The following is a 22,903-nucleotide window of genomic DNA, read 5'->3' on the forward strand; positions in this document are numbered from 1 at the left end:
CCACAGCAAACAGATTAACACATGCGCATTAAAAACACATAGTTTGCACATACACACACGGGAAAACAATCATCTTCAAGTGATTTGGAAGTGGGGGAAGTGTCAACTGAAAATATCTATTTTTGGGGTTGATTTTCAAGGGGAGAGCGCGAACGCAGTCCCCCACACTTATAAATTGCGCACCCGAGTCGTCCACATTTGGGACGATCGCAGGGGTCAACCAAACCGAGGTGCAATGGAAAGGTCTCGCCCCGGGCCCACAGCCTTGCGGATCACTGTAAAGCCTGTGCCAGGTAAGTATGCTTGGGACAGGTTCCAGTTTTCACTTACATCACCCTGGCGTTGCCCTATTCAGGTGTCACATCATCAACGCTTCACATATATTTCATGGCAGGTTAATTGTTCGTACAGTTTATTGTACAGAACAGTCCATTAGTACCTTCACTTTGTGAAAAAATTACTGATAGATAAAAACACACACAGACGGATTTATTTCCATTTAGACTGCATGCACGTGCATCTCTGATCCGGGACGCAGGGGAGACAACTTGACAGTCCAAACACAACAACTGGCTGACAAAGCGATCCCATCTGAAATACATCAAACTCAGACTTGCTTTAAACATATACTTTTGCCACAGCAAACAGATTAACACATGCGCATTAAAAACACATAGTTTGCACATACACACACGGGAAAACAATCATCTTCAAGTGATTTGGAAGTGGGGGAAGTGTCAACTGAAAATATCTATTTTTGGGGTTGATTTTCAAGGGGAGAGCGCGAACGCAGTCCCCCACACTTATAAATTGCGCACCCGAGTCGTCCACATTTGGGACGATCGCAGGGGTCAACCAAACCGAGGTGCAATGGAAAGGTCTCGCCCCGGGCCCACAGCCTTGCGGATCACTGTAAAGCCTGTGCCAGGTAAGTATGCTTGGGACAGGTTCCAGTTTTCACTTACATCACCCTGGCGTTGCCCTATTCAGGTGTCACATCATCAACGCTTCACATATATTTCATGGCAGGTTAATTGTTCGTACAGTTTATTGTACAGAACAGTCCATTAGTACCTTCACTTTGTGAAAAAATTACTGATAGATAAAAACACACACAGACGGATTTATTTCCATTTAGACTGCATGCACGTGCATCTCTGATCCGGGACGCAGGGGAGACAACTTGACAGTCCAAACACAACAACTGGCTGACAAAGCGATCCCATCTGAAATACATCAAACTCAGACTTGCTTTAAACATATACTTTTGCCACAGCAAACAGATTAACACATGCGCATTAAAAACACATAGTTTGCACATACACACACGGGAAAACAATCATCTTCAAGTGATTTGGAAGTGGGGGAAGTGTCAACTGAAAATATCTATTTTTGGGGTTGATTTTCAAGGGGAGAGCGCGAACGCAGTCCCCCACACTTATAAATTGCGCACCCGAGTCGTCCACATTTGGGACGATCGCAGGGGTCAACCAAACCGAGGTGCAATGGAAAGGTCTCGCCCCGGGCCCACAGCCTTGCGGATCACTGTAAAGCCTGTGCCAGGTAAGTATGCTTGGGACAGGTTCCAGTTTTCACTTACATCACCCTGGCGTTGCCCTATTCAGGTGTCACATCATCAACGCTTCACATATATTTCATGGCAGGTTAATTGTTCGTACAGTTTATTGTACAGAACAGTCCATTAGTACCTTCACTTTGTGAAAAAATTACTGATAGATAAAAACACACACAGACGGATTTATTTCCATTTAGACTGCATGCACGTGCATCTCTGATCCGGGACGCAGGGGAGACAACTTGACAGTCCAAACACAACAACTGGCTGACAAAGCGATCCCATCTGAAATACATCAAACTCAGACTTGCTTTAAACATATACTTTTGCCACAGCAAACAGATTAACACATGCGCATTAAAAACACATAGTTTGCACATACACACACGGGAAAACAATCATCTTCAAGTGATTTGGAAGTGGGGGAAGTGTCAACTGAAAATATCTATTTTTGGGGTTGATTTTCAAGGGGAGAGCGCGAACGCAGTCCCCCACACTTATAAATTGCGCACCCGAGTCGTCCACATTTGGGACGATCGCAGGGGTCAACCAAACCGAGGTGCAATGGAAAGGTCTCGCCCCGGGCCCACAGCCTTGCGGATCACTGTAAAGCCTGTGCCAGGTAAGTATGCTTGGGACAGGTTCCAGTTTTCACTTACATCACCCTGGCGTTGCCCTATTCAGGTGTCACATCATCAACGCTTCACATATATTTCATGGCAGGTTAATTGTTCGTACAGTTTATTGTACAGAACAGTCCATTAGTACCTTCACTTTGTGAAAAAATTACTGATAGATAAAAACACACACAGACGGATTTATTTCCATTTAGACTGCATGCACGTGCATCTCTGATCCGGGACGCAGGGGAGACAACTTGACAGTCCAAACACAACAACTGGCTGACAAAGCGATCCCATCTGAAATACATCAAACTCAGACTTGCTTTAAACATATACTTTTGCCACAGCAAACAGATTAACACATGCGCATTAAAAACACATAGTTTGCACATACACACACGGGAAAACAATCATCTTCAAGTGATTTGGAAGTGGGGGAAGTGTCAACTGAAAATATCTATTTTTGGGGTTGATTTTCAAGGGGAGAGCGCGAACGCAGTCCCCCACACTTATAAATTGCGCACCCGAGTCGTCCACATTTGGGACGATCGCAGGGGTCAACCAAACCGAGGTGCAATGGAAAGGTCTCGCCCCGGGCCCACAGCCTTGCGGATCACTGTAAAGCCTGTGCCAGGTAAGTATGCTTGGGACAGGTTCCAGTTTTCACTTACATCACCCTGGCGTTGCCCTATTCAGGTGTCACATCATCAACGCTTCACATATATTTCATGGCAGGTTAATTGTTCGTACAGTTTATTGTACAGAACAGTCCATTAGTACCTTCACTTTGTGAAAAAATTACTGATAGATAAAAACACACACAGACGGATTTATTTCCATTTAGACTGCATGCACGTGCATCTCTGATCCGGGACGCAGGGGAGACAACTTGACAGTCCAAACACAACAACTGGCTGACAAAGCGATCCCATCTGAAATACATCAAACTCAGACTTGCTTTAAACATATACTTTTGCCACAGCAAACAGATTAACACATGCGCATTAAAAACACATAGTTTGCACATACACACACGGGAAAACAATCATCTTCAAGTGATTTGGAAGTGGGGGAAGTGTCAACTGAAAATATCTATTTTTGGGGTTGATTTTCAAGGGGAGAGCGCGAACGCAGTCCCCCACACTTATAAATTGCGCACCCGAGTCGTCCACATTTGGGACGATCGCAGGGGTCAACCAAACCGAGGTGCAATGGAAAGGTCTCGCCCCGGGCCCACAGCCTTGCGGATCACTGTAAAGCCTGTGCCAGGTAAGTATGCTTGGGACAGGTTCCAGTTTTCACTTACATCACCCTGGCGTTGCCCTATTCAGGTGTCACATCATCAACGCTTCACATATATTTCATGGCAGGTTAATTGTTCGTACAGTTTATTGTACAGAACAGTCCATTAGTACCTTCACTTTGTGAAAAAATTACTGATAGATAAAAACACACACAGACGGATTTATTTCCATTTAGACTGCATGCACGTGCATCTCTGATCCGGGACGCAGGGGAGACAACTTGACAGTCCAAACACAACAACTGGCTGACAAAGCGATCCCATCTGAAATACATCAAACTCAGACTTGCTTTAAACATATACTTTTGCCACAGCAAACAGATTAACACATGCGCATTAAAAACACATAGTTTGCACATACACACACGGGAAAACAATCATCTTCAAGTGATTTGGAAGTGGGGGAAGTGTCAACTGAAAATATCTATTTTTGGGGTTGATTTTCAAGGGGAGAGCGCGAACGCAGTCCCCCACACTTATAAATTGCGCACCCGAGTCGTCCACATTTGGGACGATCGCAGGGGTCAACCAAACCGAGGTGCAATGGAAAGGTCTCGCCCCGGGCCCACAGCCTTGCGGATCACTGTAAAGCCTGTGCCAGGTAAGTATGCTTGGGACAGGTTCCAGTTTTCACTTACATCACCCTGGCGTTGCCCTATTCAGGTGTCACATCATCAACGCTTCACATATATTTCATGGCAGGTTAATTGTTCGTACAGTTTATTGTACAGAACAGTCCATTAGTACCTTCACTTTGTGAAAAAATTACTGATAGATAAAAACACACACAGACGGATTTATTTCCATTTAGACTGCATGCACGTGCATCTCTGATCCGGGACGCAGGGGAGACAACTTGACAGTCCAAACACAACAACTGGCTGACAAAGCGATCCCATCTGAAATACATCAAACTCAGACTTGCTTTAAACATATACTTTTGCCACAGCAAACAGATTAACACATGCGCATTAAAAACACATAGTTTGCACATACACACACGGGAAAACAATCATCTTCAAGTGATTTGGAAGTGGGGGAAGTGTCAACTGAAAATATCTATTTTTGGGGTTGATTTTCAAGGGGAGAGCGCGAACGCAGTCCCCCACACTTATAAATTGCGCACCCGAGTCGTCCACATTTGGGACGATCGCAGGGGTCAACCAAACCGAGGTGCAATGGAAAGGTCTCGCCCCGGGCCCACAGCCTTGCGGATCACTGTAAAGCCTGTGCCAGGTAAGTATGCTTGGGACAGGTTCCAGTTTTCACTTACATCACCCTGGCGTTGCCCTATTCAGGTGTCACATCATCAACGCTTCACATATATTTCATGGCAGGTTAATTGTTCGTACAGTTTATTGTACAGAACAGTCCATTAGTACCTTCACTTTGTGAAAAAATTACTGATAGATAAAAACACACACAGACGGATTTATTTCCATTTAGACTGCATGCACGTGCATCTCTGATCCGGGACGCAGGGGAGACAACTTGACAGTCCAAACACAACAACTGGCTGACAAAGCGATCCCATCTGAAATACATCAAACTCAGACTTGCTTTAAACATATACTTTTGCCACAGCAAACAGATTAACACATGCGCATTAAAAACACATAGTTTGCACATACACACACGGGAAAACAATCATCTTCAAGTGATTTGGAAGTGGGGGAAGTGTCAACTGAAAATATCTATTTTTGGGGTTGATTTTCAAGGGGAGAGCGCGAACGCAGTCCCCCACACTTATAAATTGCGCACCCGAGTCGTCCACATTTGGGACGATCGCAGGGGTCAACCAAACCGAGGTGCAATGGAAAGGTCTCGCCCCGGGCCCACAGCCTTGCGGATCACTGTAAAGCCTGTGCCAGGTAAGTATGCTTGGGACAGGTTCCAGTTTTCACTTACATCACCCTGGCGTTGCCCTATTCAGGTGTCACATCATCAACGCTTCACATATATTTCATGGCAGGTTAATTGTTCGTACAGTTTATTGTACAGAACAGTCCATTAGTACCTTCACTTTGTGAAAAAATTACTGATAGATAAAAACACACACAGACGGATTTATTTCCATTTAGACTGCATGCACGTGCATCTCTGATCCGGGACGCAGGGGAGACAACTTGACAGTCCAAACACAACAACTGGCTGACAAAGCGATCCCATCTGAAATACATCAAACTCAGACTTGCTTTAAACATATACTTTTGCCACAGCAAACAGATTAACACATGCGCATTAAAAACACATAGTTTGCACATACACACACGGGAAAACAATCATCTTCAAGTGATTTGGAAGTGGGGGAAGTGTCAACTGAAAATATCTATTTTTGGGGTTGATTTTCAAGGGGAGAGCGCGAACGCAGTCCCCCACACTTATAAATTGCGCACCCGAGTCGTCCACATTTGGGACGATCGCAGGGGTCAACCAAACCGAGGTGCAATGGAAAGGTCTCGCCCCGGGCCCACAGCCTTGCGGATCACTGTAAAGCCTGTGCCAGGTAAGTATGCTTGGGACAGGTTCCAGTTTTCACTTACATCACCCTGGCGTTGCCCTATTCAGGTGTCACATCATCAACGCTTCACATATATTTCATGGCAGGTTAATTGTTCGTACAGTTTATTGTACAGAACAGTCCATTAGTACCTTCACTTTGTGAAAAAATTACTGATAGATAAAAACACACACAGACGGATTTATTTCCATTTAGACTGCATGCACGTGCATCTCTGATCCGGGACGCAGGGGAGACAACTTGACAGTCCAAACACAACAACTGGCTGACAAAGCGATCCCATCTGAAATACATCAAACTCAGACTTGCTTTAAACATATACTTTTGCCACAGCAAACAGATTAACACATGCGCATTAAAAACACATAGTTTGCACATACACACACGGGAAAACAATCATCTTCAAGTGATTTGGAAGTGGGGGAAGTGTCAACTGAAAATATCTATTTTTGGGGTTGATTTTCAAGGGGAGAGCGCGAACGCAGTCCCCCACACTTATAAATTGCGCACCCGAGTCGTCCACATTTGGGACGATCGCAGGGGTCAACCAAACCGAGGTGCAATGGAAAGGTCTCGCCCCGGGCCCACAGCCTTGCGGATCACTGTAAAGCCTGTGCCAGGTAAGTATGCTTGGGACAGGTTCCAGTTTTCACTTACATCACCCTGGCGTTGCCCTATTCAGGTGTCACATCATCAACGCTTCACATATATTTCATGGCAGGTTAATTGTTCGTACAGTTTATTGTACAGAACAGTCCATTAGTACCTTCACTTTGTGAAAAAATTACTGATAGATAAAAACACACACAGACGGATTTATTTCCATTTAGACTGCATGCACGTGCATCTCTGATCCGGGACGCAGGGGAGACAACTTGACAGTCCAAACACAACAACTGGCTGACAAAGCGATCCCATCTGAAATACATCAAACTCAGACTTGCTTTAAACATATACTTTTGCCACAGCAAACAGATTAACACATGCGCATTAAAAACACATAGTTTGCACATACACACACGGGAAAACAATCATCTTCAAGTGATTTGGAAGTGGGGGAAGTGTCAACTGAAAATATCTATTTTTGGGGTTGATTTTCAAGGGGAGAGCGCGAACCCAGTCCCCCACACTTATAAATTGCGCACCCGAGTCGTCCACATTTGGGACGATCGCAGGGGTCAACCAAACCGAGGTGCAATGGAAAGGTCTCGCCCCGGGCCCACAGCCTTGCGGATCACTGTAAAGCCTGTGCCAGGTAAGTATGCTTGGGACAGGTTCCAGTTTTCACTTACATCACCCTGGCGTTGCCCTATTCAGGTGTCACATCATCAACGCTTCACATATATTTCATGGCAGGTTAATTGTTCGTACAGTTTATTGTACAGAACAGTCCATTAGTACCTTCACTTTGTGAAAAAATTACTGATAGATAAAAACACACACAGACGGATTTATTTCCATTTAGACTGCATGCACGTGCATCTCTGATCCGGGACGCAGGGGAGACAACTTGACAGTCCAAACACAACAACTGGCTGACAAAGCGATCCCATCTGAAATACATCAAACTCAGACTTGCTTTAAACATATACTTTTGCCACAGCAAACAGATTAACACATGCGCATTAAAAACACATAGTTTGCACATACACACACGGGAAAACAATCATCTTCAAGTGATTTGGAAGTGGGGGAAGTGTCAACTGAAAATATCTATTTTTGGGGTTGATTTTCAAGGGGAGAGCGCGAACGCAGTCCCCCACACTTATAAATTGCGCACCCGAGTCGTCCACATTTGGGACGATCGCAGGGGTCAACCAAACCGAGGTGCAATGGAAAGGTCTCGCCCCGGGCCCACAGCCTTGCGGATCACTGTAAAGCCTGTGCCAGGTAAGTATGCTTGGGACAGGTTCCAGTTTTCACTTACATCACCCTGGCGTTGCCCTATTCAGGTGTCACATCATCAACGCTTCACATATATTTCATGGCAGGTTAATTGTTCGTACAGTTTATTGTACAGAACAGTCCATTAGTACCTTCACTTTGTGAAAAAATTACTGATAGATAAAAACACACACAGACGGATTTATTTCCATTTAGACTGCATGCACGTGCATCTCTGATCCGGGACGCAGGGGAGACAACTTGACAGTCCAAACACAACAACTGGCTGACAAAGCGATCCCATCTGAAATACATCAAACTCAGACTTGCTTTAAACATATACTTTTGCCACAGCAAACAGATTAACACATGCGCATTAAAAACACATAGTTTGCACATACACACACGGGAAAACAATCATCTTCAAGTGATTTGGAAGTGGGGGAAGTGTCAACTGAAAATATCTATTTTTGGGGTTGATTTTCAAGGGGAGAGCGCGAACGCAGTCCCCCACACTTATAAATTGCGCACCCGAGTCGTCCACATTTGGGACGATCGCAGGGGTCAACCAAACCGAGGTGCAATGGAAAGGTCTCGCCCCGGGCCCACAGCCTTGCGGATCACTGTAAAGCCTGTGCCAGGTAAGTATGCTTGGGACAGGTTCCAGTTTTCACTTACATCACCCTGGCGTTGCCCTATTCAGGTGTCACATCATCAACGCTTCACATATATTTCATGGCAGGTTAATTGTTCGTACAGTTTATTGTACAGAACAGTCCATTAGTACCTTCACTTTGTGAAAAAATTACTGATAGATAAAAACACACACAGACGGATTTATTTCCATTTAGACTGCATGCACGTGCATCTCTGATCCGGGACGCAGGGGAGACAACTTGACAGTCCAAACACAACAACTGGCTGACAAAGCGATCCCATCTGAAATACATCAAACTCAGACTTGCTTTAAACATATACTTTTGCCACAGCAAACAGATTAACACATGCGCATTAAAAACACATAGTTTGCACATACACACACGGGAAAACAATCATCTTCAAGTGATTTGGAAGTGGGGGAAGTGTCAACTGAAAATATCTATTTTTGGGGTTGATTTTCAAGGGGAGAGCGCGAACGCAGTCCCCCACACTTATAAATTGCGCACCCGAGTCGTCCACATTTGGGACGATCGCAGGGGTCAACCAAACCGAGGTGCAATGGAAAGGTCTCGCCCCGGGCCCACAGCCTTGCGGATCACTGTAAAGCCTGTGCCAGGTAAGTATGCTTGGGACAGGTTCCAGTTTTCACTTACATCACCCTGGCGTTGCCCTATTCAGGTGTCACATCATCAACGCTTCACATATATTTCATGGCAGGTTAATTGTTCGTACAGTTTATTGTACAGAACAGTCCATTAGTACCTTCACTTTGTGAAAAAATTACTGATAGATAAAAACACACACAGACGGATTTATTTCCATTTAGACTGCATGCACGTGCATCTCTGATCCGGGACGCAGGGGAGACAACTTGACAGTCCAAACACAACAACTGGCTGACAAAGCGATCCCATCTGAAATACATCAAACTCAGACTTGCTTTAAACATATACTTTTGCCACAGCAAACAGATTAACACATGCGCATTAAAAACACATAGTTTGCACATACACACACGGGAAAACAATCATCTTCAAGTGATTTGGAAGTGGGGGAAGTGTCAACTGAAAATATCTATTTTTGGGGTTGATTTTCAAGGGGAGAGCGCGAACGCAGTCCCCCACACTTATAAATTGCGCACCCGAGTCGTCCACATTTGGGACGATCGCAGGGGTCAACCAAACCGAGGTGCAATGGAAAGGTCTCGCCCCGGGCCCACAGCCTTGCGGATCACTGTAAAGCCTGTGCCAGGTAAGTATGCTTGGGACAGGTTCCAGTTTTCACTTACATCACCCTGGCGTTGCCCTATTCAGGTGTCACATCATCAACGCTTCACATATATTTCATGGCAGGTTAATTGTTCGTACAGTTTATTGTACAGAACAGTCCATTAGTACCTTCACTTTGTGAAAAAATTACTGATAGATAAAAACACACACAGACGGATTTATTTCCATTTAGACTGCATGCACGTGCATCTCTGATCCGGGACGCAGGGGAGACAACTTGACAGTCCAAACACAACAACTGGCTGACAAAGCGATCCCATCTGAAATACATCAAACTCAGACTTGCTTTAAACATATACTTTTGCCACAGCAAACAGATTAACACATGCGCATTAAAAACACATAGTTTGCACATACACACACGGGAAAACAATCATCTTCAAGTGATTTGGAAGTGGGGGAAGTGTCAACTGAAAATATCTATTTTTGGGGTTGATTTTCAAGGGGAGAGCGCGAACGCAGTCCCCCACACTTATAAATTGCGCACCCGAGTCGTCCACATTTGGGACGATCGCAGGGGTCAACCAAACCGAGGTGCAATGGAAAGGTCTCGCCCCGGGCCCACAGCCTTGCGGATCACTGTAAAGCCTGTGCCAGGTAAGTATGCTTGGGACAGGTTCCAGTTTTCACTTACATCACCCTGGCGTTGCCCTATTCAGGTGTCACATCATCAACGCTTCACATATATTTCATGGCAGGTTAATTGTTCGTACAGTTTATTGTACAGAACAGTCCATTAGTACCTTCACTTTGTGAAAAAATTACTGATAGATAAAAACACACACAGACGGATTTATTTCCATTTAGACTGCATGCACGTGCATCTCTGATCCGGGACGCAGGGGAGACAACTTGACAGTCCAAACACAACAACTGGCTGACAAAGCGATCCCATCTGAAATACATCAAACTCAGACTTGCTTTAAACATATACTTTTGCCACAGCAAACAGATTAACACATGCGCATTAAAAACACATAGTTTGCACATACACACACGGGAAAACAATCATCTTCAAGTGATTTGGAAGTGGGGGAAGTGTCAACTGAAAATATCTATTTTTGGGGTTGATTTTCAAGGGGAGAGCGCGAACGCAGTCCCCCACACTTATAAATTGCGCACCCGAGTCGTCCACATTTGGGACGATCGCAGGGGTCAACCAAACCGAGGTGCAATGGAAAGGTCTCGCCCCGGGCCCACAGCCTTGCGGATCACTGTAAAGCCTGTGCCAGGTAAGTATGCTTGGGACAGGTTCCAGTTTTCACTTACATCACCCTGGCGTTGCCCTATTCAGGTGTCACATCATCAACGCTTCACATATATTTCATGGCAGGTTAATTGTTCGTACAGTTTATTGTACAGAACAGTCCATTAGTACCTTCACTTTGTGAAAAAATTACTGATAGATAAAAACACACACAGACGGATTTATTTCCATTTAGACTGCATGCACGTGCATCTCTGATCCGGGACGCAGGGGAGACAACTTGACAGTCCAAACACAACAACTGGCTGACAAAGCGATCCCATCTGAAATACATCAAACTCAGACTTGCTTTAAACATATACTTTTGCCACAGCAAACAGATTAACACATGCGCATTAAAAACACATAGTTTGCACATACACACACGGGAAAACAATCATCTTCAAGTGATTTGGAAGTGGGGGAAGTGTCAACTGAAAATATCTATTTTTGGGGTTGATTTTCAAGGGGAGAGCGCGAACGCAGTCCCCCACACTTATAAATTGCGCACCCGAGTCGTCCACATTTGGGACGATCGCAGGGGTCAACCAAACCGAGGTGCAATGGAAAGGTCTCGCCCCGGGCCCACAGCCTTGCGGATCACTGTAAAGCCTGTGCCAGGTAAGTATGCTTGGGACAGGTTCCAGTTTTCACTTACATCACCCTGGCGTTGCCCTATTCAGGTGTCACATCATCAACGCTTCACATATATTTCATGGCAGGTTAATTGTTCGTACAGTTTATTGTACAGAACAGTCCATTAGTACCTTCACTTTGTGAAAAAATTACTGATAGATAAAAACACACACAGACGGATTTATTTCCATTTAGACTGCATGCACGTGCATCTCTGATCCGGGACGCAGGGGAGACAACTTGACAGTCCAAACACAACAACTGGCTGACAAAGCGATCCCATCTGAAATACATCAAACTCAGACTTGCTTTAAACATATACTTTTGCCACAGCAAACAGATTAACACATGCGCATTAAAAACACATAGTTTGCACATACACACACGGGAAAACAATCATCTTCAAGTGATTTGGAAGTGGGGGAAGTGTCAACTGAAAATATCTATTTTTGGGGTTGATTTTCAAGGGGAGAGCGCGAACGCAGTCCCCCACACTTATAAATTGCGCACCCGAGTCGTCCACATTTGGGACGATCGCAGGGGTCAACCAAACCGAGGTGCAATGGAAAGGTCTCGCCCCGGGCCCACAGCCTTGCGGATCACTGTAAAGCCTGTGCCAGGTAAGTATGCTTGGGACAGGTTCCAGTTTTCACTTACATCACCCTGGCGTTGCCCTATTCAGGTGTCACATCATCAACGCTTCACATATATTTCATGGCAGGTTAATTGTTCGTACAGTTTATTGTACAGAACAGTCCATTAGTACCTTCACTTTGTGAAAAAATTACTGATAGATAAAAACACACACAGACGGATTTATTTCCATTTAGACTGCATGCACGTGCATCTCTGATCCGGGACGCAGGGGAGACAACTTGACAGTCCAAACACAACAACTGGCTGACAAAGCGATCCCATCTGAAATACATCAAACTCAGACTTGCTTTAAACATATACTTTTGCCACAGCAAACAGATTAACACATGCGCATTAAAAACACATAGTTTGCACATACACACACGGGAAAACAATCATCTTCAAGTGATTTGGAAGTGGGGGAAGTGTCAACTGAAAATATCTATTTTTGGGGTTGATTTTCAAGGGGAGAGCGCGAACGCAGTCCCCCACACTTATAAATTGCGCACCCGAGTCGTCCACATTTGGGACGATCGCAGGGGTCAACCAAACCGAGGTGCAATGGAAAGGTCTCGCCCCGGGCCCACAGCCTTGCGGATCACTGTAAAGCCTGTGCCAGGTAAGTATGCTTGGGACAGGTTCCAGTTTTCACTTACATCACCCTGGCGTTGCCCTATTCAGGTGTCACATCATCAACGCTTCACATATATTTCATGGCAGGTTAATTGTTCGTACAGTTTATTGTACAGAACAGTCCATTAGTACCTTCACTTTGTGAAAAAATTACTGATAGATAAAAACACACACAGACGGATTTATTTCCATTTAGACTGCATGCACGTGCATCTCTGATCCGGGACGCAGGGGAGACAACTTGACAGTCCAAACACAACAACTGGCTGACAAAGCGATCCCATCTGAAATACATCAAACTCAGACTTGCTTTAAACATATACTTTTGCCACAGCAAACAGATTAACACATGCGCATTAAAAACACATAGTTTGCACATACACACACGGGAAAACAATCATCTTCAAGTGATTTGGAAGTGGGGGAAGTGTCAACTGAAAATATCTATTTTTGGGGTTGATTTTCAAGGGGAGAGCGCGAACGCAGTCCCCCACACTTATAAATTGCGCACCCGAGTCGTCCACATTTGGGACGATCGCAGGGGTCAACCAAACCGAGGTGCAATGGAAAGGTCTCGCCCCGGGCCCACAGCCTTGCGGATCACTGTAAAGCCTGTGCCAGGTAAGTATGCTTGGGACAGGTTCCAGTTTTCACTTACATCACCCTGGCGTTGCCCTATTCAGGTGTCACATCATCAACGCTTCACATATATTTCATGGCAGGTTAATTGTTCGTACAGTTTATTGTACAGAACAGTCCATTAGTACCTTCACTTTGTGAAAAAATTACTGATAGATAAAAACACACACAGACGGATTTATTTCCATTTAGACTGCATGCACGTGCATCTCTGATCCGGGACGCAGGGGAGACAACTTGACAGTCCAAACACAACAACTGGCTGACAAAGCGATCCCATCTGAAATACATCAAACTCAGACTTGCTTTAAACATATACTTTTGCCACAGCAAACAGATTAACACATGCGCATTAAAAACACATAGTTTGCACATACACACACGGGAAAACAATCATCTTCAAGTGATTTGGAAGTGGGGGAAGTGTCAACTGAAAATATCTATTTTTGGGGTTGATTTTCAAGGGGAGAGCGCGAACGCAGTCCCCCACACTTATAAATTGCGCACCCGAGTCGTCCACATTTGGGACGATCGCAGGGGTCAACCAAACCGAGGTGCAATGGAAAGGTCTCGCCCCGGGCCCACAGCCTTGCGGATCACTGTAAAGCCTGTGCCAGGTAAGTATGCTTGGGACAGGTTCCAGTTTTCACTTACATCACCCTGGCGTTGCCCTATTCAGGTGTCACATCATCAACGCTTCACATATATTTCATGGCAGGTTAATTGTTCGTACAGTTTATTGTACAGAACAGTCCATTAGTACCTTCACTTTGTGAAAAAATTACTGATAGATAAAAACACACACAGACGGATTTATTTCCATTTAGACTGCATGCACGTGCATCTCTGATCCGGGACGCAGGGGAGACAACTTGACAGTCCAAACACAACAACTGGCTGACAAAGCGATCCCATCTGAAATACATCAAACTCAGACTTGCTTTAAACATATACTTTTGCCACAGCAAACAGATTAACACATGCGCATTAAAAACACATAGTTTGCACATACACACACGGGAAAACAATCATCTTCAAGTGATTTGGAAGTGGGGGAAGTGTCAACTGAAAATATCTATTTTTGGGGTTGATTTTCAAGGGGAGAGCGCGAACGCAGTCCCCCACACTTATAAATTGCGCACCCGAGTCGTCCACATTTGGGACGATCGCAGGGGTCAACCAAACCGAGGTGCAATGGAAAGGTCTCGCCCCGGGCCCACAGCCTTGCGGATCACTGTAAAGCCTGTGCCAGGTAAGTATGCTTGGGACAGGTTCCAGTTTTCACTTACATCACCCTGGCGTTGCCCTATTCAGGTGTCACATCATCAACGCTTCACATATATTTCATGGCAGGTTAATTGTTCGTACAGTTTATTGTACAGAACAGTCCATTAGTACCTTCACTTTGTGAAAAAATTACTGATAGATAAAAACACACACAGACGGATTTATTTCCATTTAGACTGCATGCACGTGCATCTCTGATCCGGGACGCAGGGGAGACAACTTGACAGTCCAAACACAACAACTGGCTGACAAAGCGATCCCATCTGAAATACATCAAACTCAGACTTGCTTTAAACATATACTTTTGCCACAGCAAACAGATTAACACATGCGCATTAAAAACACATAGTTTGCACATACACACACGGGAAAACAATCATCTTCAAGTGATTTGGAAGTGGGGGAAGTGTCAACTGAAAATATCTATTTTTGGGGTTGATTTTCAAGGGGAGAGCGCGAACGCAGTCCCCCACACTTATAAATTGCGCACCCGAGTCGTCCACATTTGGGACGATCGCAGGGGTCAACCAAACCGAGGTGCAATGGAAAGGTCTCGCCCCGGGCCCACAGCCTTGCGGATCACTGTAAAGCCTGTGCCAGGTAAGTATGCTTGGGACAGGTTCCAGTTTTCACTTACATCACCCTGGCGTTGCCCTATTCAGGTGTCACATCATCAACGCTTCACATATATTTCATGGCAGGTTAATTGTTCGTACAGTTTATTGTACAGAACAGTCCATTAGTACCTTCACTTTGTGAAAAAATTACTGATAGATAAAAACACACACAGACGGATTTATTTCCATTTAGACTGCATGCACGTGCATCTCTGATCCGGGACGCAGGGGAGACAACTTGACAGTCCAAACACAACAACTGGCTGACAAAGCGATCCCATCTGAAATACATCAAACTCAGACTTGCTTTAAACATATACTTTTGCCACAGCAAACAGATTAACACATGCGCATTAAAAACACATAGTTTGCACATACACACACGGGAAAACAATCATCTTCAAGTGATTTGGAAGTGGGGGAAGTGTCAACTGAAAATATCTATTTTTGGGGTTGATTTTCAAGGGGAGAGCGCGAACGCAGTCCCCCACACTTATAAATTGCGCACCCGAGTCGTCCACATTTGGGACGATCGCAGGGGTCAACCAAACCGAGGTGCAATGGAAAGGTCTCGCCCCGGGCCCACAGCCTTGCGGATCACTGTAAAGCCTGTGCCAGGTAAGTATGCTTGGGACAGGTTCCAGTTTTCACTTACATCACCCTGGCGTTGCCCTATTCAGGTGTCACATCATCAACGCTTCACATATATTTCATGGCAGGTTAATTGTTCGTACAGTTTATTGTACAGAACAGTCCATTAGTACCTTCACTTTGTGAAAAAATTACTGATAGATAAAAACACACACAGACGGATTTATTTCCATTTAGACTGCATGCACGTGCATCTCTGATCCGGGACGCAGGGGAGACAACTTGACAGTCCAAACACAACAACTGGCTGACAAAGCGATCCCATCTGAAATACATCAAACTCAGACTTGCTTTAAACATATACTTTTGCCACAGCAAACAGATTAACACATGCGCATTAAAAACACATAGTTTGCACATACACACACGGGAAAACAATCATCTTCAAGTGATTTGGAAGTGGGGGAAGTGTCAACTGAAAATATCTATTTTTGGGGTTGATTTTCAAGGGAGAGCGCGAACGCAGTCCCCCACACTTATAAATTGCGCACCCGAGTCGTCCACATTTGGGACGATCGCAGGGGTCAACCAAACCGAGGTGCAATGGAAAGGTCTCGCCCCGGGCCCACAGCCTTGCGGATCACTGTAAAGCCTGTGCCAGGTAAGTATGCTTGGGACAGGTTCCAGTTTTCACTTACATCACCCTGGCGTTGCCCTATTCAGGTGTCACATCATCAACGCTTCACATATATTTCATGGCAGGTTAATTGTTCGTACAGTTTATTGTACAGAACAGTCCATTAGTACCTTCACTTTGTGAAAAAATTACTGATAGATAAAAACACACACAGACGGATTTATTTCCATTTAGACTGCATGCACGTGCATCTCTGATCCGGGACGCAGGGGAGACAACTTGACAGTCCAAACACAACAACTGGCTGACAAAGCGATCCCATCTGAAATACATCAAACTCAGACTTGCTTTAAACATATACTTTTGCCACAGCAAACAGATTAACACATGCGCATTAAAAACACATAGTTTGCACATACACACACGGGAAAACAATCATCTTCAAGTGATTTGGAAGTGGGGGAAGTGTCAACTGAAAATATCTATTTTTGGGGTTGATTTTCAAGGGGAGAGCGCGAACGCAGTCCCCCACACTTATAAATTGCGCACCCGAGTCGTCCACATTTGGGACGATCGCAGGGGTCAACCAAACCGAGGTGCAATGGAAAGGTCTCGCCCCGGGCCCACAGCCTTGCGGATCACTGTAAAGCCTGTGCCAGGTAAGTATGCTTGGGACAGGTTCCAGTTTTCACTTACATCACCCTGGCGTTGCCCTATTCAGGTGTCACATCATCAACGCTTCACATATATTTCATGGCAGGTTAATTGTTCGTACAGTTTATTGTACAGAACAGTCCATTAGTACCTTCACTTTGTGAAAAAATTACTGATAGATAAAAACACACACAGACGGATTTATTTCCATTTAGACTGCATGCACGTGCATCTCTGATCCGGGACGCAGGGGAGACAACTTGACAGTCCAAACACAACAACTGGCTGACAAAGCGATCCCATCTGAAATACATCAAACTCAGACTTGCTTTAAACATATACTTTTGCCACAGCAAACAGATTAACACATGCGCATTAAAAACACATAGTTTGCACATACACACACGGGAAAACAATCATCTTCAAGTGATTTGGAAGTGGGGGAAGTGTCAACTGAAAATATCTATTTTTGGGGTTGATTTTCAAGGGGAGAGCGCGAACGCAGTCCCCCACACTTATAAATTGCGCACCCGAGTCGTCCACATTTGGGACGATCGCAGGGGTCAACCAAACCGAGGTGCAATGGAAAGGTCTCGCCCCGGGCCCACAGCCTTGCGGATCACTGTAAAGCCTGTGCCAGGTAAGTATGCTTGGGACAGGTTCCAGTTTTCACTTACATCACCCTGGCGTTGCCCTATTCAGGTGTCACATCATCAACGCTTCACATATATTTCATGGCAGGTTAATTGTTCGTACAGTTTATTGTACAGAACAGTCCATTAGTACCTTCACTTTGTGAAAAAATTACTGATAGATAAAAACACACACAGACGGATTTATTTCCATTTAGACTGCATGCACGTGCATCTCTGATCCGGGACGCAGGGGAGACAACTTGACAGTCCAAACACAACAACTGGCTGACAAAGCGATCCCATCTGAAATACATCAAACTCAGACTTGCTTTAAACATATACTTTTGCCACAGCAAACAGATTAACACATGCGCATTAAAAACACATAGTTTGCACATACACACACGGGAAAACAATCATCTTCAAGTGATTTGGAAGTGGGGGAAGTGTCAACTGAAAATATCTATTTTTGGGGTTGATTTTCAAGGGAGAGCGCGAACGCAGTCCCCCACACTTATAAATTGCGCACCCGAGTCGTCCACATTTGGGACGATCGCAGGGGTCAACCAAACCGAGGTGCAATGGAAAGGTCTCGCCCCGGGCCCACAGCCTTGCGGATCACTGTAAAGCCTGTGCCAGGTAAGTATGCTTGGGACAGGTTCCAGTTTTCACTTACATCACCCTGGCGTTGCCCTATTCAGGTGTCACATCATCAACGCTTCACATATATTTCATGGCAGGTTAATTGTTCGTACAGTTTATTGTACAGAACAGTCCATTAGTACCTTCACTTTGTGAAAAAATTACTGATAGATAAAAACACACACAGACGGATTTATTTCCATTTAGACTGCATGCACGTGCATCTCTGATCCGGGACGCAGGGGAGACAACTTGACAGTCCAAACACAACAACTGGCTGACAAAGCGATCCCATCTGAAATACATCAAACTCAGACTTGCTTTAAACATATACTTTTGCCACAGCAAACAGATTAACACATGCGCATTAAAAACACATAGTTTGCACATACACACACGGGAAAACAATCATCTTCAAGTGATTTGGAAGTGGGGGAAGTGTCAACTGAAAATATCTATTTTTGGGGTTGATTTTCAAGGGGAGAGCGCGAACGCAGTCCCCCACACTTATAAATTGCGCACCCGAGTCGTCCACATTTGGGACGATCGCAGGGGTCAACCAAACCGAGGTGCAATGGAAAGGTCTCGCCCCGGGCCCACAGCCTTGCGGATCACTGTAAAGCCTGTGCCAGGTAAGTATGCTTGGGACAGGTTCCAGTTTTCACTTACATCACCCTGGCGTTGCCCTATTCAGGTGTCACATCATCAACGCTTCACATATATTTCATGGCAGGTTAATTGTTCGTACAGTTTATTGTACAGAACAGTCCATTAGTACCTTCACTTTGTGAAAAAATTACTGATAGATAAAAACACACACAGACGGATTTATTTCCATTTAGACTGCATGCACGTGCATCTCTGATCCGGGACGCAGGGGAGACAACTTGACAGTCCAAACACAACAACTGGCTGACAAAGCGATCCCATCTGAAATACATCAAACTCAGACTTGCTTTAAACATATACTTTTGCCACAGCAAACAGATTAACACATGCGCATTAAAAACACATAGTTTGCACATACACACACGGGAAAACAATCATCTTCAAGTGATTTGGAAGTGGGGGAAGTGTCAACTGAAAATATCTATTTTTGGGGTTGATTTTCAAGGGGAGAGCGCGAACGCAGTCCCCCACACTTATAAATTGCGCACCCGAGTCGTCCACATTTGGGACGATCGCAGGGGTCAACCAAACCGAGGTGCAATGGAAAGGTCTCGCCCCGGGCCCACAGCCTTGCGGATCACTGTAAAGCCTGTGCCAGGTAAGTATGCTTGGGACAGGTTCCAGTTTTCACTTACATCACCCTGGCGTTGCCCTATTCAGGTGTCACATCATCAACGCTTCACATATATTTCATGGCAGGTTAATTGTTCGTACAGTTTATTGTACAGAACAGTCCATTAGTACCTTCACTTTGTGAAAAAATTACTGATAGATAAAAACACACACAGACGGATTTATTTCCATTTAGACTGCATGCACGTGCATCTCTGATCCGGGACGCAGGGGAGACAACTTGACAGTCCAAACACAACAACTGGCTGACAAAGCGATCCCATCTGAAATACATCAAACTCAGACTTGCTTTAAACATATACTTTTGCCACAGCAAACAGATTAACACATGCGCATTAAAAACACATAGTTTGCACATACACACACGGGAAAACAATCATCTTCAAGTGATTTGGAAGTGGGGGAAGTGTCAACTGAAAATATCTATTTTTGGGGTTGATTTTCAAGGGGAGAGCGCGAACGCAGTCCCCCACACTTATAAATTGCGCACCCGAGTCGTCCACATTTGGGACGATCGCAGGGGTCAACCAAACCGAGGTGCAATGGAAAGGTCTCGCCCCGGGCCCACAGCCTTGCGGATCACTGTAAAGCCTGTGCCAGGTAAGTATGCTTGGGACAGGTTCCAGTTTTCACTTACATCACCCTGGCGTTGCCCTATTCAGGTGTCACATCATCAACGCTTCACATATATTTCATGGCAGGTTAATTGTTCGTACAGTTTATTGTACAGAACAGTCCATTAGTACCTTCACTTTGTGAAAAAATTACTGATAGATAAAAACACACACAGACGGATTTATTTCCATTTAGACTGCATGCACGTGCATCTCTGATCCGGGACGCAGGGGAGACAACTTGACAGTCCAAACACAACAACTGGCTGACAAAGCGATCCCATCTGAAATACATCAAACTCAGACTTGCTTTAAACATATACTTTTGCCACAGCAAACAGATTAACACATGCGCATTAAAAACACATAGTTTGCACATACACACACGGGAAAACAATCATCTTCAAGTGATTTGGAAGTGGGGGAAGTGTCAACTGAAAATATCTATTTTTGGGGTTGATTTTCAAGGGGAGAGCGCGAACGCAGTCCCCCACACTTATAAATTGCGCACCCGAGTCGTCCACATTTGGGACGATCGCAGGGGTCAACCAAACCGAGGTGCAATGGAAAGGTCTCGCCCCGGGCCCACAGCCTTGCGGATCACTGTAAAGCCTGTGCCAGGTAAGTATGCTTGGGACAGGTTCCAGTTTTCACTTACATCACCCTGGCGTTGCCCTATTCAGGTGTCACATCATCAACGCTTCACATATATTTCATGGCAGGTTAATTGTTCGTACAGTTTATTGTACAGAACAGTCCATTAGTACCTTCACTTTGTGAAAAAATTACTGATAGATAAAAACACACACAGACGGATTTATTTCCATTTAGACTGCATGCACGTGCATCTCTGATCCGGGACGCAGGGGAGACAACTTGACAGTCCAAACACAACAACTGGCTGACAAAGCGATCCCATCTGAAATACATCAAACTCAGACTTGCTTTAAACATATACTTTTGCCACAGCAAACAGATTAACACATGCGCATTAAAAACACATAGTTTGCACATACACACACGGGAAAACAATCATCTTCAAGTGATTTGGAAGTGGGGGAAGTGTCAACTGAAAATATCTATTTTTGGGGTTGATTTTCAAGGGGAGAGCGCGAACGCAGTCCCCCACACTTATAAATTGCGCACCCGAGTCGTCCACATTTGGGACGATCGCAGGGGTCAACCAAACCGAGGTGCAATGGAAAGGTCTCGCCCCGGGCCCACAGCCTTGCGGATCACTGTAAAGCCTGTGCCAGGTAAGTATGCTTGGGACAGGTTCCAGTTTTCACTTACATCACCCTGGCGTTGCCCTATTCAGGTGTCACATCATCAACGCTTCACATATATTTCATGGCAGGTTAATTGTTCGTACAGTTTATTGTACAGAACAGTCCATTAGTACCTTCACTTTGTGAAAAAATTACTGATAGATAAAAACACACACAGACGGATTTATTTCCATTTAGACTGCATGCACGTGCATCTCTGATCCGGGACGCAGGGGAGACAACTTGACAGTCCAAACACAACAACTGGCTGACAAAGCGATCCCATCTGAAATACATCAAACTCAGACTTGCTTTAAACATATACTTTTGCCACAGCAAACAGATTAACACATGCGCATTAAAAACACATAGTTTGCACATACACACACGGGAAAACAATCATCTTCAAGTGATTTGGAAGTGGGGGAAGTGTCAACTGAAAATATCTATTTTTGGGGTTGATTTTCAAGGGGAGAGCGCGAACGCAGTCCCCCACACTTATAAATTGCGCACCCGAGTCGTCCACATTTGGGACGATCGCAGGGGTCAACCAAACCGAGGTGCAATGGAAAGGTCTCGCCCCGGGCCCACAGCCTTGCGGATCACTGTAAAGCCTGTGCCAGGTAAGTATGCTTGGGACAGGTTCCAGTTTTCACTTACATCACCCTGGCGTTGCCCTATTCAGGTGTCACATCATCAACGCTTCACATATATTTCATGGCAGGTTAATTGTTCGTACAGTTTATTGTACAGAACAGTCCATTAGTACCTTCACTTTGTGAAAAAATTACTGATAGATAAAAACACACACAGACGGATTTATTTCCATTTAGACTGCATGCACGTGCATCTCTGATCCGGGACGCAGGGGAGACAACTTGACAGTCCAAACACAACAACTGGCTGACAAAGCGATCCCATCTGAAATACATCAAACTCAGACTTGCTTTAAACATATACTTTTGCCACAGCAAACAGATTAACACATGCGCATTAAAAACACATAGTTT

General features: G+C 44.9%; 36 non-coding genes across 36 annotated transcripts; all 36 read right to left on the reverse strand.

Annotated features, from left to right (window-relative positions):
• Positions 1–137: 137 nt before the first annotated feature.
• LOC137271479 (U1 spliceosomal RNA) lies at positions 138–301 on the reverse strand. The gene has a single exon (XR_010956006.1). It is a non-coding gene; the product is annotated as a U1 spliceosomal RNA (small nuclear RNA).
• Positions 302–772: 471 nt separating this feature from the next.
• Positions 773–936, reverse strand: LOC137271490 (U1 spliceosomal RNA). The gene has a single exon (XR_010956017.1). It is a non-coding gene; the product is annotated as a U1 spliceosomal RNA (small nuclear RNA).
• Positions 937–1,407: 471 nt separating this feature from the next.
• LOC137271502 (U1 spliceosomal RNA) lies at positions 1,408–1,571 on the reverse strand. The gene has a single exon (XR_010956028.1). It is a non-coding gene; the product is annotated as a U1 spliceosomal RNA (small nuclear RNA).
• Positions 1,572–2,042: 471 nt separating this feature from the next.
• Positions 2,043–2,206, reverse strand: LOC137271514 (U1 spliceosomal RNA). Its single transcript, XR_010956039.1, has one exon. It is a non-coding gene; the product is annotated as a U1 spliceosomal RNA (small nuclear RNA).
• A 471-nt stretch (positions 2,207–2,677) lies between these two features.
• Positions 2,678–2,841, reverse strand: LOC137271516 (U1 spliceosomal RNA). The gene has a single exon (XR_010956041.1). It is a non-coding gene; the product is annotated as a U1 spliceosomal RNA (small nuclear RNA).
• Positions 2,842–3,312: 471 nt separating this feature from the next.
• On the reverse strand, positions 3,313–3,476 carry LOC137271480 (U1 spliceosomal RNA). The gene has a single exon (XR_010956007.1). It is a non-coding gene; the product is annotated as a U1 spliceosomal RNA (small nuclear RNA).
• Positions 3,477–3,947: 471 nt separating this feature from the next.
• LOC137271481 (U1 spliceosomal RNA) lies at positions 3,948–4,111 on the reverse strand. Its single transcript, XR_010956008.1, has one exon. It is a non-coding gene; the product is annotated as a U1 spliceosomal RNA (small nuclear RNA).
• A 471-nt stretch (positions 4,112–4,582) lies between these two features.
• Positions 4,583–4,746, reverse strand: LOC137271482 (U1 spliceosomal RNA). The gene has a single exon (XR_010956009.1). It is a non-coding gene; the product is annotated as a U1 spliceosomal RNA (small nuclear RNA).
• A 471-nt stretch (positions 4,747–5,217) lies between these two features.
• Positions 5,218–5,381, reverse strand: LOC137271483 (U1 spliceosomal RNA). Its single transcript, XR_010956010.1, has one exon. It is a non-coding gene; the product is annotated as a U1 spliceosomal RNA (small nuclear RNA).
• Positions 5,382–5,852: 471 nt separating this feature from the next.
• Positions 5,853–6,016, reverse strand: LOC137271484 (U1 spliceosomal RNA). Its single transcript, XR_010956011.1, has one exon. It is a non-coding gene; the product is annotated as a U1 spliceosomal RNA (small nuclear RNA).
• Positions 6,017–6,487: 471 nt separating this feature from the next.
• Positions 6,488–6,651, reverse strand: LOC137271485 (U1 spliceosomal RNA). The gene has a single exon (XR_010956012.1). It is a non-coding gene; the product is annotated as a U1 spliceosomal RNA (small nuclear RNA).
• A 471-nt stretch (positions 6,652–7,122) lies between these two features.
• LOC137271515 (U1 spliceosomal RNA) lies at positions 7,123–7,286 on the reverse strand. The gene has a single exon (XR_010956040.1). It is a non-coding gene; the product is annotated as a U1 spliceosomal RNA (small nuclear RNA).
• Positions 7,287–7,757: 471 nt separating this feature from the next.
• On the reverse strand, positions 7,758–7,921 carry LOC137271486 (U1 spliceosomal RNA). The gene has a single exon (XR_010956013.1). It is a non-coding gene; the product is annotated as a U1 spliceosomal RNA (small nuclear RNA).
• A 471-nt stretch (positions 7,922–8,392) lies between these two features.
• Positions 8,393–8,556, reverse strand: LOC137271487 (U1 spliceosomal RNA). The gene has a single exon (XR_010956014.1). It is a non-coding gene; the product is annotated as a U1 spliceosomal RNA (small nuclear RNA).
• Positions 8,557–9,027: 471 nt separating this feature from the next.
• LOC137271488 (U1 spliceosomal RNA) lies at positions 9,028–9,191 on the reverse strand. The gene has a single exon (XR_010956015.1). It is a non-coding gene; the product is annotated as a U1 spliceosomal RNA (small nuclear RNA).
• Positions 9,192–9,662: 471 nt separating this feature from the next.
• Positions 9,663–9,826, reverse strand: LOC137271489 (U1 spliceosomal RNA). The gene has a single exon (XR_010956016.1). It is a non-coding gene; the product is annotated as a U1 spliceosomal RNA (small nuclear RNA).
• A 471-nt stretch (positions 9,827–10,297) lies between these two features.
• Positions 10,298–10,461, reverse strand: LOC137271491 (U1 spliceosomal RNA). The gene has a single exon (XR_010956018.1). It is a non-coding gene; the product is annotated as a U1 spliceosomal RNA (small nuclear RNA).
• Positions 10,462–10,932: 471 nt separating this feature from the next.
• Positions 10,933–11,096, reverse strand: LOC137271492 (U1 spliceosomal RNA). Its single transcript, XR_010956019.1, has one exon. It is a non-coding gene; the product is annotated as a U1 spliceosomal RNA (small nuclear RNA).
• Positions 11,097–11,567: 471 nt separating this feature from the next.
• LOC137271493 (U1 spliceosomal RNA) lies at positions 11,568–11,731 on the reverse strand. Its single transcript, XR_010956020.1, has one exon. It is a non-coding gene; the product is annotated as a U1 spliceosomal RNA (small nuclear RNA).
• A 471-nt stretch (positions 11,732–12,202) lies between these two features.
• Positions 12,203–12,366, reverse strand: LOC137271494 (U1 spliceosomal RNA). Its single transcript, XR_010956021.1, has one exon. It is a non-coding gene; the product is annotated as a U1 spliceosomal RNA (small nuclear RNA).
• Positions 12,367–12,837: 471 nt separating this feature from the next.
• LOC137271495 (U1 spliceosomal RNA) lies at positions 12,838–13,001 on the reverse strand. The gene has a single exon (XR_010956022.1). It is a non-coding gene; the product is annotated as a U1 spliceosomal RNA (small nuclear RNA).
• A 471-nt stretch (positions 13,002–13,472) lies between these two features.
• On the reverse strand, positions 13,473–13,636 carry LOC137271496 (U1 spliceosomal RNA). The gene has a single exon (XR_010956023.1). It is a non-coding gene; the product is annotated as a U1 spliceosomal RNA (small nuclear RNA).
• Positions 13,637–14,107: 471 nt separating this feature from the next.
• Positions 14,108–14,271, reverse strand: LOC137271498 (U1 spliceosomal RNA). The gene has a single exon (XR_010956024.1). It is a non-coding gene; the product is annotated as a U1 spliceosomal RNA (small nuclear RNA).
• Positions 14,272–14,742: 471 nt separating this feature from the next.
• LOC137271499 (U1 spliceosomal RNA) lies at positions 14,743–14,906 on the reverse strand. The gene has a single exon (XR_010956025.1). It is a non-coding gene; the product is annotated as a U1 spliceosomal RNA (small nuclear RNA).
• A 471-nt stretch (positions 14,907–15,377) lies between these two features.
• Positions 15,378–15,541, reverse strand: LOC137271500 (U1 spliceosomal RNA). The gene has a single exon (XR_010956026.1). It is a non-coding gene; the product is annotated as a U1 spliceosomal RNA (small nuclear RNA).
• Positions 15,542–16,012: 471 nt separating this feature from the next.
• Positions 16,013–16,176, reverse strand: LOC137271501 (U1 spliceosomal RNA). Its single transcript, XR_010956027.1, has one exon. It is a non-coding gene; the product is annotated as a U1 spliceosomal RNA (small nuclear RNA).
• A 470-nt stretch (positions 16,177–16,646) lies between these two features.
• On the reverse strand, positions 16,647–16,810 carry LOC137271511 (U1 spliceosomal RNA). Its single transcript, XR_010956037.1, has one exon. It is a non-coding gene; the product is annotated as a U1 spliceosomal RNA (small nuclear RNA).
• A 471-nt stretch (positions 16,811–17,281) lies between these two features.
• Positions 17,282–17,445, reverse strand: LOC137271503 (U1 spliceosomal RNA). Its single transcript, XR_010956029.1, has one exon. It is a non-coding gene; the product is annotated as a U1 spliceosomal RNA (small nuclear RNA).
• A 471-nt stretch (positions 17,446–17,916) lies between these two features.
• On the reverse strand, positions 17,917–18,080 carry LOC137271504 (U1 spliceosomal RNA). Its single transcript, XR_010956030.1, has one exon. It is a non-coding gene; the product is annotated as a U1 spliceosomal RNA (small nuclear RNA).
• Positions 18,081–18,550: 470 nt separating this feature from the next.
• LOC137271512 (U1 spliceosomal RNA) lies at positions 18,551–18,714 on the reverse strand. The gene has a single exon (XR_010956038.1). It is a non-coding gene; the product is annotated as a U1 spliceosomal RNA (small nuclear RNA).
• A 471-nt stretch (positions 18,715–19,185) lies between these two features.
• On the reverse strand, positions 19,186–19,349 carry LOC137271505 (U1 spliceosomal RNA). The gene has a single exon (XR_010956031.1). It is a non-coding gene; the product is annotated as a U1 spliceosomal RNA (small nuclear RNA).
• A 471-nt stretch (positions 19,350–19,820) lies between these two features.
• Positions 19,821–19,984, reverse strand: LOC137271506 (U1 spliceosomal RNA). Its single transcript, XR_010956032.1, has one exon. It is a non-coding gene; the product is annotated as a U1 spliceosomal RNA (small nuclear RNA).
• Positions 19,985–20,455: 471 nt separating this feature from the next.
• Positions 20,456–20,619, reverse strand: LOC137271507 (U1 spliceosomal RNA). The gene has a single exon (XR_010956033.1). It is a non-coding gene; the product is annotated as a U1 spliceosomal RNA (small nuclear RNA).
• Positions 20,620–21,090: 471 nt separating this feature from the next.
• On the reverse strand, positions 21,091–21,254 carry LOC137271508 (U1 spliceosomal RNA). The gene has a single exon (XR_010956034.1). It is a non-coding gene; the product is annotated as a U1 spliceosomal RNA (small nuclear RNA).
• A 471-nt stretch (positions 21,255–21,725) lies between these two features.
• On the reverse strand, positions 21,726–21,889 carry LOC137271509 (U1 spliceosomal RNA). Its single transcript, XR_010956035.1, has one exon. It is a non-coding gene; the product is annotated as a U1 spliceosomal RNA (small nuclear RNA).
• A 471-nt stretch (positions 21,890–22,360) lies between these two features.
• LOC137271510 (U1 spliceosomal RNA) lies at positions 22,361–22,524 on the reverse strand. Its single transcript, XR_010956036.1, has one exon. It is a non-coding gene; the product is annotated as a U1 spliceosomal RNA (small nuclear RNA).
• Between the last annotated feature and the right edge of the window lie 379 nt (positions 22,525–22,903).

The sequence above is a fragment of the Haliotis asinina genome, unplaced genomic scaffold (genome assembly GCF_037392515.1).
Source record: "Haliotis asinina isolate JCU_RB_2024 unplaced genomic scaffold, JCU_Hal_asi_v2 scaffold_137, whole genome shotgun sequence".
NCBI lineage: Eukaryota > Metazoa > Mollusca > Gastropoda > Lepetellida > Haliotidae > Haliotis > Haliotis asinina.